The sequence below is a fragment of the Schistocerca serialis genome, chromosome 10 (genome assembly GCF_023864345.2).
Source record: "Schistocerca serialis cubense isolate TAMUIC-IGC-003099 chromosome 10, iqSchSeri2.2, whole genome shotgun sequence".
NCBI classification, from domain to species: Eukaryota; Metazoa; Arthropoda; class Insecta; order Orthoptera; family Acrididae; genus Schistocerca; species Schistocerca serialis.
Genome location: NC_064647.1, coordinates 64,324,253 through 64,339,750, shown reverse-complemented (window position 1 = coordinate 64,339,750; position 15,498 = coordinate 64,324,253).

The following is a 15,498-nucleotide window of genomic DNA, read 5'->3' as shown; positions in this document are numbered from 1 at the left end:
CGCAGCAGAAATCCAGATCGTAGAAAGTGAGAGTGTGAGTCCTTCTGTACTTAAGTCGGCATTGTGCCTTTTGTATTAAATTCGGATGCAATTTCTGTGCTTCATCGTCAATGAGAAGATGCAAGGTATACAGTAAACCGGAAGTGAGGCATCAGAATCTAAAACTGGACTCGCAGGAGTGGTCCAGGTCGTAGAAAGTGAGAGTGTCAGTCCTCCTGTACTTAAGTTGGCATTGTGCCTTTTGTATTAAATTCGGATGCAATTTCTGTGCTTCATCGTCAATGAGAGGATGCAAGGTATACAGTAAACCGGAAGTGAGGCATCAGAATCTAAAACTGGACTCGCAGGAGAGGTCCAGATCGTAGAAAGTGAGAGTGTCAGTCCTCCTGTACTTAAGTCGGCATTGTGCCTTTTGTATTAAATTCGGTTGCAATTTCTGTGCTTCATCGTCAATGAGAAGATGCAAGGTATACAGTTAACCGGAAGTGAGGCATCAGAATCTAAAACTGGACTCGCAGGAGAGGTCCAGATCGTAGGAAGTGAGAGTGTCAGTCCTTCTGTACTTTAGTCGGCATTGTGCCTTTTGTATTAAATTCGGATGCAATTTCTGTGCTTCATCGTCAATGAGAAGATGCAAGGTATACAGTAAACCGGTAGTGAGGCATCAGAATCTAAAACTGGACTCGCAGCAGAGATCCAGATCGTAGAAAGTGAGAGTGTCAGTCCTCCTGTACTTAAGTCGGCATTGTGCCTTTTGTATTAAATTCGGATGCAATTTCTGTGCTTCATCGTCAATGAGAAGATGCAAGGAATACAGTAAACCGGAAGTGAGGCATCAGAATCTAAAACTGGACTCGCAGGAGAGGTCCAGATCGTAGAAAGTGAGAGTGTCAGTCCTCCTGTACTTAAGTCGGCATTGTGCCTTTTGTATTAAATTCGGATGCAATTTCTGTGCTTCATCGTCAATGAGAAGATGCAAGGTATACAGTAAACCGGTAGTGAGGCATCAGAATCTAAAACTGGACTCGCAGGAGAGGTCCAGATCGTAGAAAGTGAGAGTGTCAGTCCTCCTGTACTTAAGTCGGCATTGTGCCTTTTGTATTAAATTCGGATGCAATTTCTGTGCTTCATCGTCAATGAGAAGATGCAAGGTATACAGTAAACCGGAAGTGAGGCATCAGAATCTAAAACTGGACTCGCAGGAGAGGTCCAGATCGTAGAAAGTGAGAGTGTCAGTCCTCCTGTACTTAAGTCGGCATTGTGCCTTTAGTATTAAATTCGGTTGCAATTTCTGTGCTTCATCGTCAATGATAAGATGCAAGGTATACAGTAAACCGGAAGTGAGGCATCAGAATCTAAAACTGGACTCGCAGGAGAGGTCCAGATCGTAGGAAGTGAGAGTGTCAGTCCTCCTGTACTTAAGTCGGCATTGTGCCTTTTGTATTAAATTCGGATGCAATTTCTGTGCTTCATCGTCAATGAGAAGATGCAAGGTATACAGCAAACCGGAAGTGAGGCATCAGAATCTAAAACTGGACTCGCAGGAGAGGTCCAGATCGTAGAAAGTGAGAGTGTCAGTCCTCCTGTACTTAAGTCGGCATTGTGCCTTTTGTATTAAATTCGGATGCAATTTCTGTGCTTCATCGTCAATGAGAAGATGCAAGGAATACAGTAAACCGGAAGTGAGGCATCAGAATCTAAAACTGGACTCGCAGGAGAGGTCCAGATCGTAGAAAGTGAGAGTGTCAGTCCTCCTGTACTTAAGTCGGCATTGTGCCTTTTGTATTAAATTCGGATGCAATTTCTGAGCTTCATCGTCAATGAGAAGATGCAAGGTATACAGTAAACCGGTAGTGAGGCATCAGAATCTAAAACTGGACTCGCAGGAGAGGTCCAGATCGTAGAACATGAGAGTGTCAGTCCTCCTGTACTTAAGTCGGCATTGTGCCTTTTGTATTAAATTCGGATGCAATTTCTGTGCTTCATCGTCAATGAGAAGATGCAAGGTATACAGTAAACCGGAAGTGAGGCATCAGAATCTAAAACTGGACTCGCAGGAGAGGTCCAGATCGTAGAAAGTGAGAGTGTCAGTCCTCCTGTACTTAAGTCGGCATTGTGCCTTTTGTATTAAATTCGGATGCAATTTCTGTGCTTCATCGTCAATGAGAAGATGCAAGGTATACAGTAAACCGGAAGTGAGGCATCAGAATCTAAAACTGGACTCGCAGGAGAGGTCCAGATCGTAGAAAGTGAGAGTGTCAGTCCTCCTGTACTTAAGTCGGCATTGTGCCTTTTGTATTAAATTCGGTTGCAATTTCTGTGCTTCATCGTCAATGAGAAGATGCAAGGTATACAGTAAACCGGAAGTGAGGCATCAGAATCTAAAACTGGACTCGCAGGAGAGGTCCAGATCGTAGGAAGTGAGAGTGTCAGTCCTCCTGTACTTAAGTCGGCATTGTGCCTTTTGTATTAAATTCGGATGCAATTTCTGTGCTTCATCGTCAATGAGAAGATGCAAGGTATACAGCAAACCGGAAGTGAGGCATCAGAATCTAAAACTGGACTCGCAGGAGAGGTCCAGATCGTAGAAAGTGAGAGTGTCAGTCCTCCTGTACTTAAGTCGGCATTGTGCCTTTTGTATTAAATTCGGATGCAATTTCTGTGCTTCATCGTCAATGAGAAGATGCAAGGTATACAGTAAACCGGAAGTGAGGCATCAGAATCTAAAACTGGACTCGCAGGAGAGGTCCAGATCGTAGAAAGTGAGAGTGTCAGTCCTCCTGTACTTAAGTCGGCATTGTGCCTTTTGTATTAAATTCGGATGCAATTTCTGTGCTTCATCGTCAATGAGAAGATGCAAGGTATACAGTAAACCGGAAGTGAGGCATCAGAATCTAAAACTGGACTCGCAGCAGAGGTCCAGATCGTAGAAAGTGAGAGTGTCAGTCCTCCTGTACTTAAGTCGGCATTGTGCCTTTTGTATTAAATTCGGATGCAATTTCTGTGCTTCATCGTCAATGAGAAGATGCAAGGTATACAGTAAACCGGTAGTGAGGCATCAGAATCTAAAACTGGACTCGCAGCAGAAATCCAGATCGTAGAAAGTGAGAGTGTGAGTCCTTCTGTACTTAAGTCGGCATTGTGCCTTTTGTATTAAATTCGGATGCAATTTCTGTGCTTCATCGTCAATGAGAAGATGCAAGGTATACAGTAAACCGGAAGTGAGGCATCAGAATCTAAAACTGGACTCGCAGGAGTGGTCCAGGTCGTAGAAAGTGAGAGTGGCAGTCCTCCTGTACTTAAGTTGGCATTGTGCCTTTTGTATTAAATTCGGATGCAATTTCTGTGCTTCATCGTCAATGAGAGGATGCAAGGTATACAGTAAACCGGAAGTGAGGCATCAGAATCTAAAACTGGACTCGCAGGAGAGGTCCAGATCGTAGAAAGTGAGAGTGTCAGTCCTCCTGTACTTAAGTCGGCATTGTGCCTTTTGTATTAAATTCGGTTGCAATTTCTGTGCTTCATCGTCAATGAGAAGATGCAAGGTATACAGTTAACCGGAAGTGAGGCATCAGAATCTAAAACTGGACTCGCAGGAGAGGTCCAGATCGTAGGAAGTGAGAGTGTCAGTCCTTCTGTACTTTAGTCGGCATTGTGCCTTTTGTATTAAATTCGGATGCAATTTCTGTGCTTCATCGTCAATGAGAAGATGCAAGGTATACAGTAAACCGGTAGTGAGGCATCAGAATCTAAAACTGGACTCGCAGCAGAGATCCAGATCGTAGAAAGTGAGAGTGTCAGTCCTCCTGTACTTAAGTCGGCATTGTGCCTTTTGTATTAAATTCGGATGCAATTTCTGTGCTTCATCGTCAATGAGAAGATGCAAGGAATACAGTAAACCGGAAGTGAGGCATCAGAATCTAAAACTGGACTCGCAGGAGAGGTCCAGATCGTAGAAAGTGAGAGTGTCAGTCCTCCTGTACTTAAGTCGGCATTGTGCCTTTTGTATTAAATTCGGATGCAATTTCTGTGCTTCATCGTCAATGAGAAGATGCAAGGTATACAGTAAACCGGTAGTGAGGCATCAGAATCTAAAACTGGACTCGCAGGAGAGGTCCAGATCGTAGAAAGTGAGAGTGTCAGTCCTCCTGTACTTAAGTCGGCATTGTGCCTTTTGTATTAAATTCGGATGCAATTTCTGTGCTTCATCGTCAATGAGAAGATGCAAGGTATACAGTAAACCGGAAGTGAGGCATCAGAATCTAAAACTGGACTCGCAGGAGAGGTCCAGATCGTAGAAAGTGAGAGTGTCAGTCCTCCTGTACTTAAGTCGGCATTGTGCCTTTAGTATTAAATTCGGTTGCAATTTCTGTGCTTCATCGTCAATGATAAGATGCAAGGTATACAGTAAACCGGAAGTGAGGCATCAGAATCTAAAACTGGACTCGCAGGAGAGGTCCAGATCGTAGAAAGTGAGAGTGTCAGTCCTCCTGTACTTAAGTCGGCATTGTGCCTTTTGTATTAAATTCGGATGCAATTTCTGTGCTTCATCGTCAATGAGAAGATGCAAGGTATACAGTAAACCGGAAGTGAGGCATCACAATCTAAAACTGGACTCGCAGCAGAGGTCCAGATCGTAGAAAGTGAGAGTGTCAGTTCTCATGTACTTAAGTCGGCATTGTGCCTTTTGTATTAAATTCGGATGCAATTTCTGTGCTTCATCGTCAATGAGAAGATGCAAGGTATACAGTAAACCGGTAGTGAGGCATCAGAATCTAAAACTGGACTCGCAGCAGAGATCCAGATCGTAGAAAGTGAGAGTGTCAGTCCTCCTGTACTTAAGTCGGCATTCTGCCTTTTGTATTAAATTCGGATGCAATTTCTGTGCTTCATCGTCAATGAGAAGATGCAAGGTATACAGTAAACCGGAAGTGAGGCATCAGAATCTAAAACTGGACTCGCAGGAGAGGTCCAGATCGTAGAAAGTGAGAGTGTCAGTCCTCCTGTACTTAAGTCGGCATTGTGCCTTTTGTATTAAATTCGGATGCAATTTCTGTGCTTCATCGTCAATGAGAAGATGGAAGGTATACAGTAAACCGGAAGTGAGGCATCAGAATCTAAAACTGGACTCGCAGGAGAGGTCCAGATCGTAGAAAGTGAGAGTGTCAGTCCTCCTGTACTTAAGTCGGCATTGTGCCATTTGTATTAAATTCGGATGCAATTACTGTGCTTCATCGTCAATGAGAAGATGCAAGGTATACAGTAAACCGGAAGTGAGGCATCGGAATCTAAAACTGGACTCGCAGGAGAGGTCCAGATCGTAGAAAGTGAGAGTGTCAGTCCTCCTGTACTTAAGTCGGCATTGTGCCTTTTGTATTAAATTCGGATGCAATTTCTGTGGTTCATCGTCAATGAGAAGATGCAAGGTATACAGTAAACCGGAAGTGAGGCATCGGAATCTAAAACTGGACTCGCAGGAGAGGTCCAGATCGTAGAAAGTGAGAGTGTCAGTCCTCCTGTACTTAAGTCGGCATTGTGCCTTTTGTATTAAATTCGGATGCAATTTCTGTGCTTCATCGTCAATGAGAAGATGCAAGGTATACAGTAAACCGTAAGTGAGGCATCAGAATCTAAAACTGGACTCGCAGGAGAGGTCCAGATCGTAGAAAATGAGAGTGTCAGTCCTCCTGTACTTAAGTCGGCATTGTGCCTTTTGTATTAAATTCGGATGCAATTTCTGTGCTTCATCGTCAATGAGAAGATGCAAGGTATACAGTAAACCGGAAGTGAGGCATCAGAATCTAAAACTGGACTCGCAGGAGAGGTCCAGATCGTAGAAAGTGAGAGTGTCAGTCCTCCTGTACTTAAGTCGGCATTGTGCCTTTTGTATTAAATTCGGTGGCAATTTCTGTGCTTCATCGTCAATGAGAAGATGCAAGGTATACAGTAAACCGGAAGTGAGGCATCAGAATCTAAAACTGGACTCGCAGGAGAGGTCCAGATCGTAGAAAGTGAGAGTGTCAGTCCTCCTGTACTTAAGTCGGCATTGTTCCTTTTGTATTAAATTCGGATGCAATTTCTGTGCTTCATCGTCAATGAGAAGATGCAAGGTATACAGTAAACCGGATGTGAGGCATCAGAATCTAAAACTGGACTCGCAGGAGAGGTCCAGATCGTAGAAAGTGAGAGTGTCAGTCCTCCTGTACTTAAGTCGGCATTGTGCCTTTTGTATTAAATTCGGATGCAATTTCTGTGCTTCATCGTCAATGAGAAGATGCAAGGTATACAGTAAACCGGAAGTGAGGCATCAGAATTAAAACTGGACTCGCAGGAGAGGTCCAGATCGTAGAAAGTGAGAGTGTCAGTCCTCCTGTACTTAAGTCGGCATTGTGCCTTTTGTATTAAATTCGGATGCAATTTCTGTGCTTCATCGTCAATGAGAAGATGCAAGGTATACAGTAAACCGTAAGTGAGGCATCAGAATCTAAAACTGGACTCGCAGGAGAGGTCCAGATCGTAGAAAGTGAGAGTGTCAGTCCTCCTGTACTTATGTCGGCATTGTGCCTTTTGTATTAAATTCGGATGCAATTTCTGTGCTTCATCGCCAATGAGAAGATGCAAGGTATACAGTAAACCGGAAGTGAGGCATCAGAATCTAAAACTGGACACGCAGCAGAGATCCAGATCGTAGAAAGTCAGAGTGTCAGTCCTCCTGTACTTAAGTCGGCATTGTGCCTTTTGTATTAAATTCGGATGCAATTTCTGTGCTTCATCGTCAATGAGAAGATGCAAGGTATACAGTAAACCGGAAGTGAGGCATCAGAATCTAAAACTGGACTCGCAGGAGAGGTCCAGATCGTAGAAAGTGAGAGTGTCAGTCCTCCTGTACTTAAGTCGGCATTGTGCCTTTTGTATTAAATTCGGATGCAATTTCTGTGCTTCATCGTCAATGAGAAGATGCAAGGTATACAGTAAACCGGAAGTGAGGCATCAGAATCTAAAACTGGACTCGCAGGAGAGGTCCAGATCGTAGAACGTGAGAGTGTCAGTCCTCCTGTACTTAAGTCGGCATTGTGCCTTTTGTATTAAATTCGGATGCAATTTCTGTGCTTCATCGTCAATGAGAAGATGCAAGGTATACAGTAAACCGGAAGTGAGGCATCAGAATCTAAAACTGGACTCGCAGGAGAGGTCCAGATCGTAGAAAGTCAGAGTGTCAGTCCTCCTGTACTTAAGTCGGCATTGTGCCTTTTGTATTAAATTCGGTTGCAATTTCTGTGCTTCATCGTCAATGAGAAGATGCAAGGTATACAGTAAACCGGAAGTGAGGCATCAGAATCTAAAACTGGACTCGCAGGAGAAGTCCAGATCGTAAAAAGTGAGAGTGTCAGTCCTCCTGTACTTAAGTCGGCATTGTGCCTTTTGTATTAAATTCGGATGCAATTTCTGTGCTTCATCGTCAATGAGAAGATGCAAGGTATACAGTAAACCGGAAGTGAGGCATCAGAATCTAAAACTGGACTCGCAGGAGAGGTCCAGATCGTAGAAAGTGAGAGTGTCAGTCCTCCTGTACTTAAGTTGGCATTGTGCCTTTTGTATTAAATTCGGATGCAATTTCTGTGCTTCATCGTCAATGAGAAGATGCAAGGTATACAGTAAACCGGAAGTGAGGCATCAGAATCTAAAACTGGACTCGCAGGAGAGGTCCAGATCGTAGAAAGTGAGAGTGTCAGTCCTCCTGTACTTAAGTCGGCATTGTGCCTTTTGTATTAAATTCGGATGCAATTTCTGTGCTTCATCGTCAATGAGAAGATGCAAGGTATACAGTAAACCGGAAGTGAGGCATCAGAATCTAAAACTGGGCTCGCAGCAGAGGTCCAGATCGTAGAAAGTGAGAGTGTCAGTCCTCCTGTACTTAAGTCGGCATTGTGCCTTTTGTATAAAATTCGGAGGCAAGTTCTGTGCTTCATCGTCAATGAGAAGATGCAAGGTATACAGTAAACCGGAAGTGAGGCATCAGAATCTAAAACTGGACTCGCAGGAGAGGTCCAGATCGTAGAAAGTGAGAGTGTCAGTCCTCCTGTACTTAAGTCGGCATTGTGCCATTTGTATTAAATTCGGATGCAATTTCTGTGCTTCATCGTCAATGAGAAGATGGAAGGTATACAGTAAACCGGACGTGAGGCATCAGAATCTAAAACTGGAATCGCAGGAGAGGTCCAGATCGTAGAACGTGAGAGTGTCAGTCCTCCTGTACTTAAGTCGGCATTGTGCCTTTTCTATTAAATTCGGATGCAATTTCTGTGCTTCATCGTCAATGAGAAGATGCAAGGTATACAGTAAACCGGAAGTGAGGCATCAGAATCTAAAACTGGACTCGCAGGAGAGGTCCAGATCGTAGAAAGTGAGAGTGTCAGTCCTCCTGTACTTAAGTCGGCATTGTGCCTTTTGTATTAAATTCGGATGCAATTTCTGTGCTTCATCGTCAATGAGAAGATGCAAGGTATACAGTAAACCGTAAGTGAGGCATCAGAATCTAAAACTGGACTCGCAGGAGAGGTCCAGATCGTAGAAAGTGAGAGTGTCAGTCCTCCTGTACTTATGTCGGCATTGTGCCTTTTGTATTAAATTCGGATGCAATTTCTGTGCTTCATCGCCAATGAGAAGATGCAAGGTATACAGTAAACCGGAAGTGAGGCATCAGAATCTAAAACTGGACACGCAGCAGAGATCCAGATCGTAGAAAGTCAGAGTGTCAGTCCTCCTGTACTTAAGTCGGCATTGTGCCTTTTGTATTAAATTCGGATGCAATTTCTGTGCTTCATCGTCAATGAGAAGATGCAAGGTATACAGTAAACCGGAAGTGAGGCATCAGAATCTAAAACTGGACTCGCAGGAGAGGTCCAGATCGTAGAAAGTGAGAGTGTCAGTCCTCCTGTACTTAAGTCGGCATTGTGCCTTTTGTATTAAATTCGGATGCAATTTCTGTGCTTCATCGTCAATGAGAAGATGCAAGGTATACAGTAAACCGGAAGTGAGGCATCAGAATCTAAAACTGGACTCGCAGGAGAGGTCCAGATCGTAGAACGTGAGAGTGTCAGTCCTCCTGTACTTAAGTCGGCATTGTGCCTTTTGTATTAAATTCGGATGCAATTTCTGTGCTTCATCGTCAATGAGAAGATGCAAGGTATACAGTAAACCGGAAGTGAGGCATCAGAATCTAAAACTGGACTCGCAGGAGAGGTCCAGATCGTAGAAAGTCAGAGTGTCAGTCCTCCTGTACTTAAGTCGGCATTGTGCCTTTTGTATTAAATTCGGTTGCAATTTCTGTGCTTCATCGTCAATGAGAAGATGCAAGGTTTACAGTAAACCGGAAGTGAGGCATCAGAATCTAAAACTGGACTCGCAGGAGAAGTCCAGATCGTAGAAAGTGAGAGTGTCAGTCCTCCTGTACTTAAGTCGGCATTGTGCCTTTTGTATTAAATTCGGATGCAATTTCTGTGCTTCATCGTCAATGAGAAGATGCAAGGTATACAGTAAACCGGAAGTGAGGCATCAGAATCTAAAACTGGACTCGCAGGAGAGGTCCAGATCGTAGAAAGTGAGAGTGTCAGTCCTCCTGTACTTAAGTTGGCATTGTGCCTTTTGTATTAAATTCGGATGCAATTTCTGTGCTTCATCGTCAATGAGAAGATGCAAGGTATACAGTAAACCGGAAGTGAGGCATCAGAATCTAAAACTGGACTCGCAGGAGAGGTCCAGATCGTAGAAAGTGAGAGTGTCAGTCCTCCTGTACTTAAGTCGGCATTGTGCCTTTTGTATTAAATTCGGATGCAATTTCTGTGCTTCATCGTCAATGAGAAGATGCAAGGTATACAGTAAACCGGAAGTGAGGCATCAGAATCTAAAACTGGGCTCGCAGCAGAGGTCCAGATCGTAGAAAGTGAGAGTGTCAGTCCTCCTGTACTTAAGTCGGCATTGTGCCTTTTGTATAAAATTCGGATGCAAGTTCTGTGCTTCATCGTCAATGAGAAGATGCAAGGTATACAGTAAACCGGAAGTGAGGCATCAGAATCTAAAACTGGACTCGCAGGAGAGGTCCAGATCGTAGAAAGTGAGAGTGTCAGTCCTCCTGTACTTAAGTCGGCATTGTGCCATTTGTATTAAATTCGGATGCAATTTCTGTGCTTCATCGTCAATGAGAAGATGGAAGGTATACAGTAAACCGGACGTGAGGCATCAGAATCTAAAACTGGACTCGCAGGAGAGGTCCAGATCGTAGAACGTGAGAGTGTCAGTCCTCCTGTACTTAAGTCGGCATTGTGCCTTTTCTATTAAATTCGGATGCAATTTCTGTGCTTCATCGTCAATGAGAAGATGCAAGGTATACAGTAAACCGGAAGTGAGGCATCAGAATCTAAAACTGGACTCGCAGGAGAGGTCCAGATCGTAGAAAGTGAGAGTGTCAGTCCTCCTGTACTTAAGTCGGCATTATGCCTTTTGTATTAAATTCGGATGCAATTTCTGTGCTTCATCGTCAATGAGAAGATGCAAGGTATACAGTAAACCGGAAGTGAGGCATCAGAATCTAAAACTGGACTCGCAGGTGAAGTCCAGATCGTAGAACGTGAGAGTGTCAGTCCTCCTGTACTTAAGTCGGCATTGTGCCATTTGTATTAAATTCGGATGCAATTTCTGTGCTTCATCGTCAATGAGAAGATGCAAGGTATACAGTAAACCGGAAGTGAGGCATCAGAATCTAAAACTGGACTCGCAGGAGAGGTCCAGATCGTAGAAAGTGAGAGTGTCAGTCCTCCTGTACTTAAGTCGGCATTGTGCCTTTTGTATTAAATTCAGTTGCAATTTCTGTGCTTCATCGTCAATGAGAAGATGCAAGGTATACAGTAAACCGGAAGTGAGGCATCAGAATCTAAAACTGGACTCGCAGGAGAGGTCCAGATCGTAGAAAGTGAGAGTGTCAGTCCTCCTGTACTTAAGTCGGCATTGTGCCTTTTGTCTTAAATTCGGATGCAATTTCTGTGCTTCATCGTCAATGAGAAGATGCAAGGTATACAGTAAACCGGAAGTGAGGCATCAGAATCTAAAACTGGACTCGCAGGAGAGGTCCAGATCGTAGAAAGTGAGAGTGTCAGTCCTCCTGTACTTAAGTCGGCATTGTGCCTTTTGTATTAAATTCGGATGCAATTTCTGTGCTTCATCGTCAATGAGAAAATGCAAGGTATACAGTAAACCGGAAGTGAGGCATCAGAATCTAAAACTGGACTCGCAGGAGAGGTCCAGATCGTAGAAAGTGAGAGTGTCAGTCCTCCTGTACTTAAGTCGGAATTGTGCCTTTTGTATTAAATTTGGATGCAATTTCTGTGCTTCATCGTCAATGAGAAGATGCAAGGTATACAGTAAACCGGAAGTGAGGCATCAGAATCTAAAACTGGACTCGCAGGAGAGGTCCAGATCGTAGAGAGTGAGAGTGTCAGTCCTCCTGTACTTAAGTCGGCATTGTGCCTTTTGTATTAAATTCGGATGCAATTTCTGTGCTTCATCGTCAATGAGAAGGTGCAAGGTATACAGTAAACCGGAAGTGAGGCATCAGAATCTAAAACTGGACTCGCAGCAGAGATCCAGATCGTAGAAAGTGAGAGTGTCAGTCCTCCTGTACTTAAGTCGGCATTGTGCCTTTTGTATTAAATTCGGATGCAATTTCTGTGCTTCATCGTCAATGAGAAGATGCAAGGTATACAGTAAACCGGAGGTGAGGCATCAGAATCTAAAACTGGACTCGCAGCAGAGGTCCAGATCGTAGAAAGTGAGAGTGTCAGTCCTCCTGTACTTAAGTCGGCATTGTGCCTTTGTATTAAATTCGGATGCAATTTCTGTGCTTCATCGTCAATGAGAAGATGCAAGGTATACAGTAAACCGGAAGTGAGGCATCAGAATCTAAAACTGGACTCGCAGGAGAGGTCCAGATCGTAGAAAGTGAGAGTGTCAGTCCTCCTGTACTTAAGTCGGCATTGTGCCTTTTGTATTAAATTCAGTTGCAATTTCTGTGCTTCATCGTCAATGAGAAGATGCAAGGTATACAGTAAACCGGAAGTGAGGCATCAGAATCTAAAACTGGACTCGCAGGAGAGGTCCAGATCGTAGAAAGTGAGAGTGTCAGTCCTCCTGTACTTAAGTCGGCATTGTGCCTTTTGTCTTAAATTCGGATGCAATTTCTGTGCTTCATCGTCAATGAGAAGATGCAAGGTATACAGTAAACCGGAAGTGAGGCATCAGAATCTAAAACTGGACTCGCAGGAGAGGTCCAGATCGTAGAAAGTGAGAGTGTCAGTCCTCCTGTACTTAAGTCGGCATTGTGCCTTTTGTATTAAATTCGGATGCAATTTCTGTGCTTCATCGTCAATGAGAAAATGCAAGGTATACAGTAAACCGGAAGTGAGGCATCAGAATCTAAAACTGGACTCGCAGGAGAGGTCCAGATCGTAGAAAGTGAGAGTGTCAGTCCTCCTGTACTTAAGTCGGAATTGTGCCTTTTGTATTAAATTTGGATGCAATTTCTGTGCTTCATCGTCAATGAGAAGATGCAAGGTATACAGTAAACCGGAAGTGAGGCATCAGAATCTAAAACTGGACTCGCAGGAGAGGTCCAGATCGTAGAGAGTGAGAGTGTCAGTCCTCCTGTACTTAAGTCGGCATTGTGCCTTTTGTATTAAATTCGGATGCAATTTCTGTGCTTCATCGTCAATGAGAAGGTGCAAGGTATACAGTAAACCGGAAGTGAGGCATCAGAATCTAAAACTGGACTCGCAGCAGAGATCCAGATCGTAGAAAGTGAGAGTGTCAGTCCTCCTGTACTTAAGTCGGCATTGTGCCTTTTGTATTAAATTCGGATGCAATTTCTGTGCTTCATCGTCAATGAGAAGATGCAAGGTATACAGTAAACCGGAAGTGAGGCATCAGAATCTAAAACTGGACTCGCAGCAGAGGTCCAGATCGTAGAAAGTGAGAGTGTCAGTCCTCCTGTACTTAAGTCGGCATTGTGCCTTTTGTATTAAATTCGGATGCAATTTCTGTGCTTCATCGTCAATGAGAAGATGCAAGGTATACAGTAAACCGGAAGTGAGGCATCAGAATCTAAAACTGGACTCGCAGGAGAGGTCCAGATCGTAGAACGTGAGAGTGTCAGTCCTCCTGTACTTAAGTCGGCATTGTGCCTTTTGTATTAAATTCGGATGCAATTTCTGTGCTTCATCGTCAATGAGAAGATGCAAGGTATACAGTAAACCGGAAGTGAGGCATCAGAATCTAAAACTGGACTCGCAGGAGAGGTCCAGATCGTAGAAAGTCAGAGTGTCAGTCCTCCTGTACTTAAGTCGGCATTGTGCCTTTTGTATTAAATTCGGTTGCAATTTCTGTGCTTCATCGTCAATGAGAAGATGCAAGGTATACAGTAAACCGGAAGTGAGGCATCAGAATCTAAAACTGGACTCGCAGGAGAAGTCCAGATCGTAGAAAGTGAGAGTGTCAGTCCTCCTGTACTTAAGTCGGCATTGTGCCTTTTGTATTAAATTCGGATGCAATTTCTGTGCTTCATCGTCAATGAGAAGATGCAAGGTATACAGTAAACCGGAAGTGAGGCATCAGAATCTAAAACTGGGCTCGCAGCAGAGGTCCAGATCGTAGAAAGTGAGAGTGTCAGTCCTCCTGTACTTAAGTCGGCATTGTGCCTTTTGTATTAAATTCGGATGCAAGTTCTGTGCTTCATCGTCAATGAGAAGATGCAAGGTATACAGTAAACCGGAAGTGAGGCATCAGAATCTAAAACTGGACTCGCAGGAGAGGTCCAGATCGTAGAAAGTGAGAGTGTCAGTCCTCCTGTACTTAAGTCGGCATTGTGCCATTTGTATTAAATTCGGATGCAATTTCTGTGCTTCATCGTCAATGAGAAGATGCAAGGTATACAGTAAACCGGAAGTGAGGCATCAGAATCTAAAACTGGACTCGCAGGAGAGGTCCAGATCGTAGAAAGTGAGAGTGTCAGTCCTCCTGTACTTAAGTCGGCATTGTGCCTTTTGTATTAAATTCGGATGCAATTACTGTGCTTCATCGTCAATGAGAAGATGCAAGGTATACAGTAAACCAGAAGTGAGGCATCAGAATCTAAAACTGGACTCGCAGGAGAAGTCCAGATCGTAGAACGTGAGAGTGTCAGTCCTCCTGTACTTAAGTCGGCATTGTGCCATTTGTATTAAATTCGGATGCAATTTCTGTGCTTCATCGTCAATGAGAAGATGCAAGGTATACAGTAAACCGGAAGTGAGGCATCAGAATCTAAAACTGGACTCGCAGGAGAGGTCCAGATCGTAGAAAGTGAGAGTGTCAGTCCTCCTGTACTTAAGTCGGCATTGTGCCTTTTGTATTAAATTCAGTTGCAATTTCTGTGCTTCATCGTCAATGAGAAGATGCAAGGTATACAGTAAACCGGAAGTGAGGCATCAGAATCTAAAACTGGACTCGCAGGAGAGGTCCAGATCGTAGAAATTGAGAGTGTCAGTCCTCCTGTACTTAAGTCGGCATTGTGCCTTTTGTCTTAAATTCGGATGCAATTTCTGTGCTTCATCGTCAATGAGAAGATGCAAGGTATACAGTAAACCGGAAGTGAGGCATCAGAATCTAAAACTGGACTCGCAGGAGAGGTCCAGATCGTAGAAAGTGAGAGTGTCAGTCCTCCTGTACTTAAGTCGGCATTGTGCCTTTTGTATTAAATTCGGATGCAATTTCTGTGCTTCATCGTCAATGAGAAAATGCAAGGTATACAGTAAACCGGAAGTGAGGCATCAGAATCTAAAACTGGACTCGCAGGAGAGGTCCAGATCGTAGAAAGTGAGAGTGTCAGTCCTCCTGTACTTAAGTCGGAATTGTGCCTTTTGTATTAAATTTGGATGCAATTTCTGTGCTTCATCGTCAATGAGAAGATGCAAGGTATACAGTAAACCGGAAGTGAGGCATCAGAATCTAAAACTGGACTCGCAGGAGAGGTCCAGATCGTAGAAAGTGAGAGTGCCAGTCCTCCTGTACTTAAGTCGGCATTGTGCCTTTTGTATGAAATTCGGATGCAATTTCTGTGCTTCATCGTCAATGAGAAGATGCAAGGTATACAGTAAACCGGAAGTGAGGCATCAGAATCTAAAACTGGACTCGCAGCAGAGATCCAGATCGTAGAAAGTGAGAGTGTCAGTCCTCCTGTACTTAAGTCGGCATTGTGCCTTTTGTATTAAATTCGGATGCAATTTCTGTGCTTCATCGTCAATGAGAAGATGCAAGGTATACAGTAAACCGGAAGTGAGGCATCAGAATCTAAAACTGGACTCGCAGCAGAGGTCCAGATCGTAGAAAGTGAGAGTGTCAGTCCTCCTGTACTTAAGTCCGCATTGTGCCTTTTGTATTAAATTCGGATGCAATTTCTGTGCTTCATCGTCA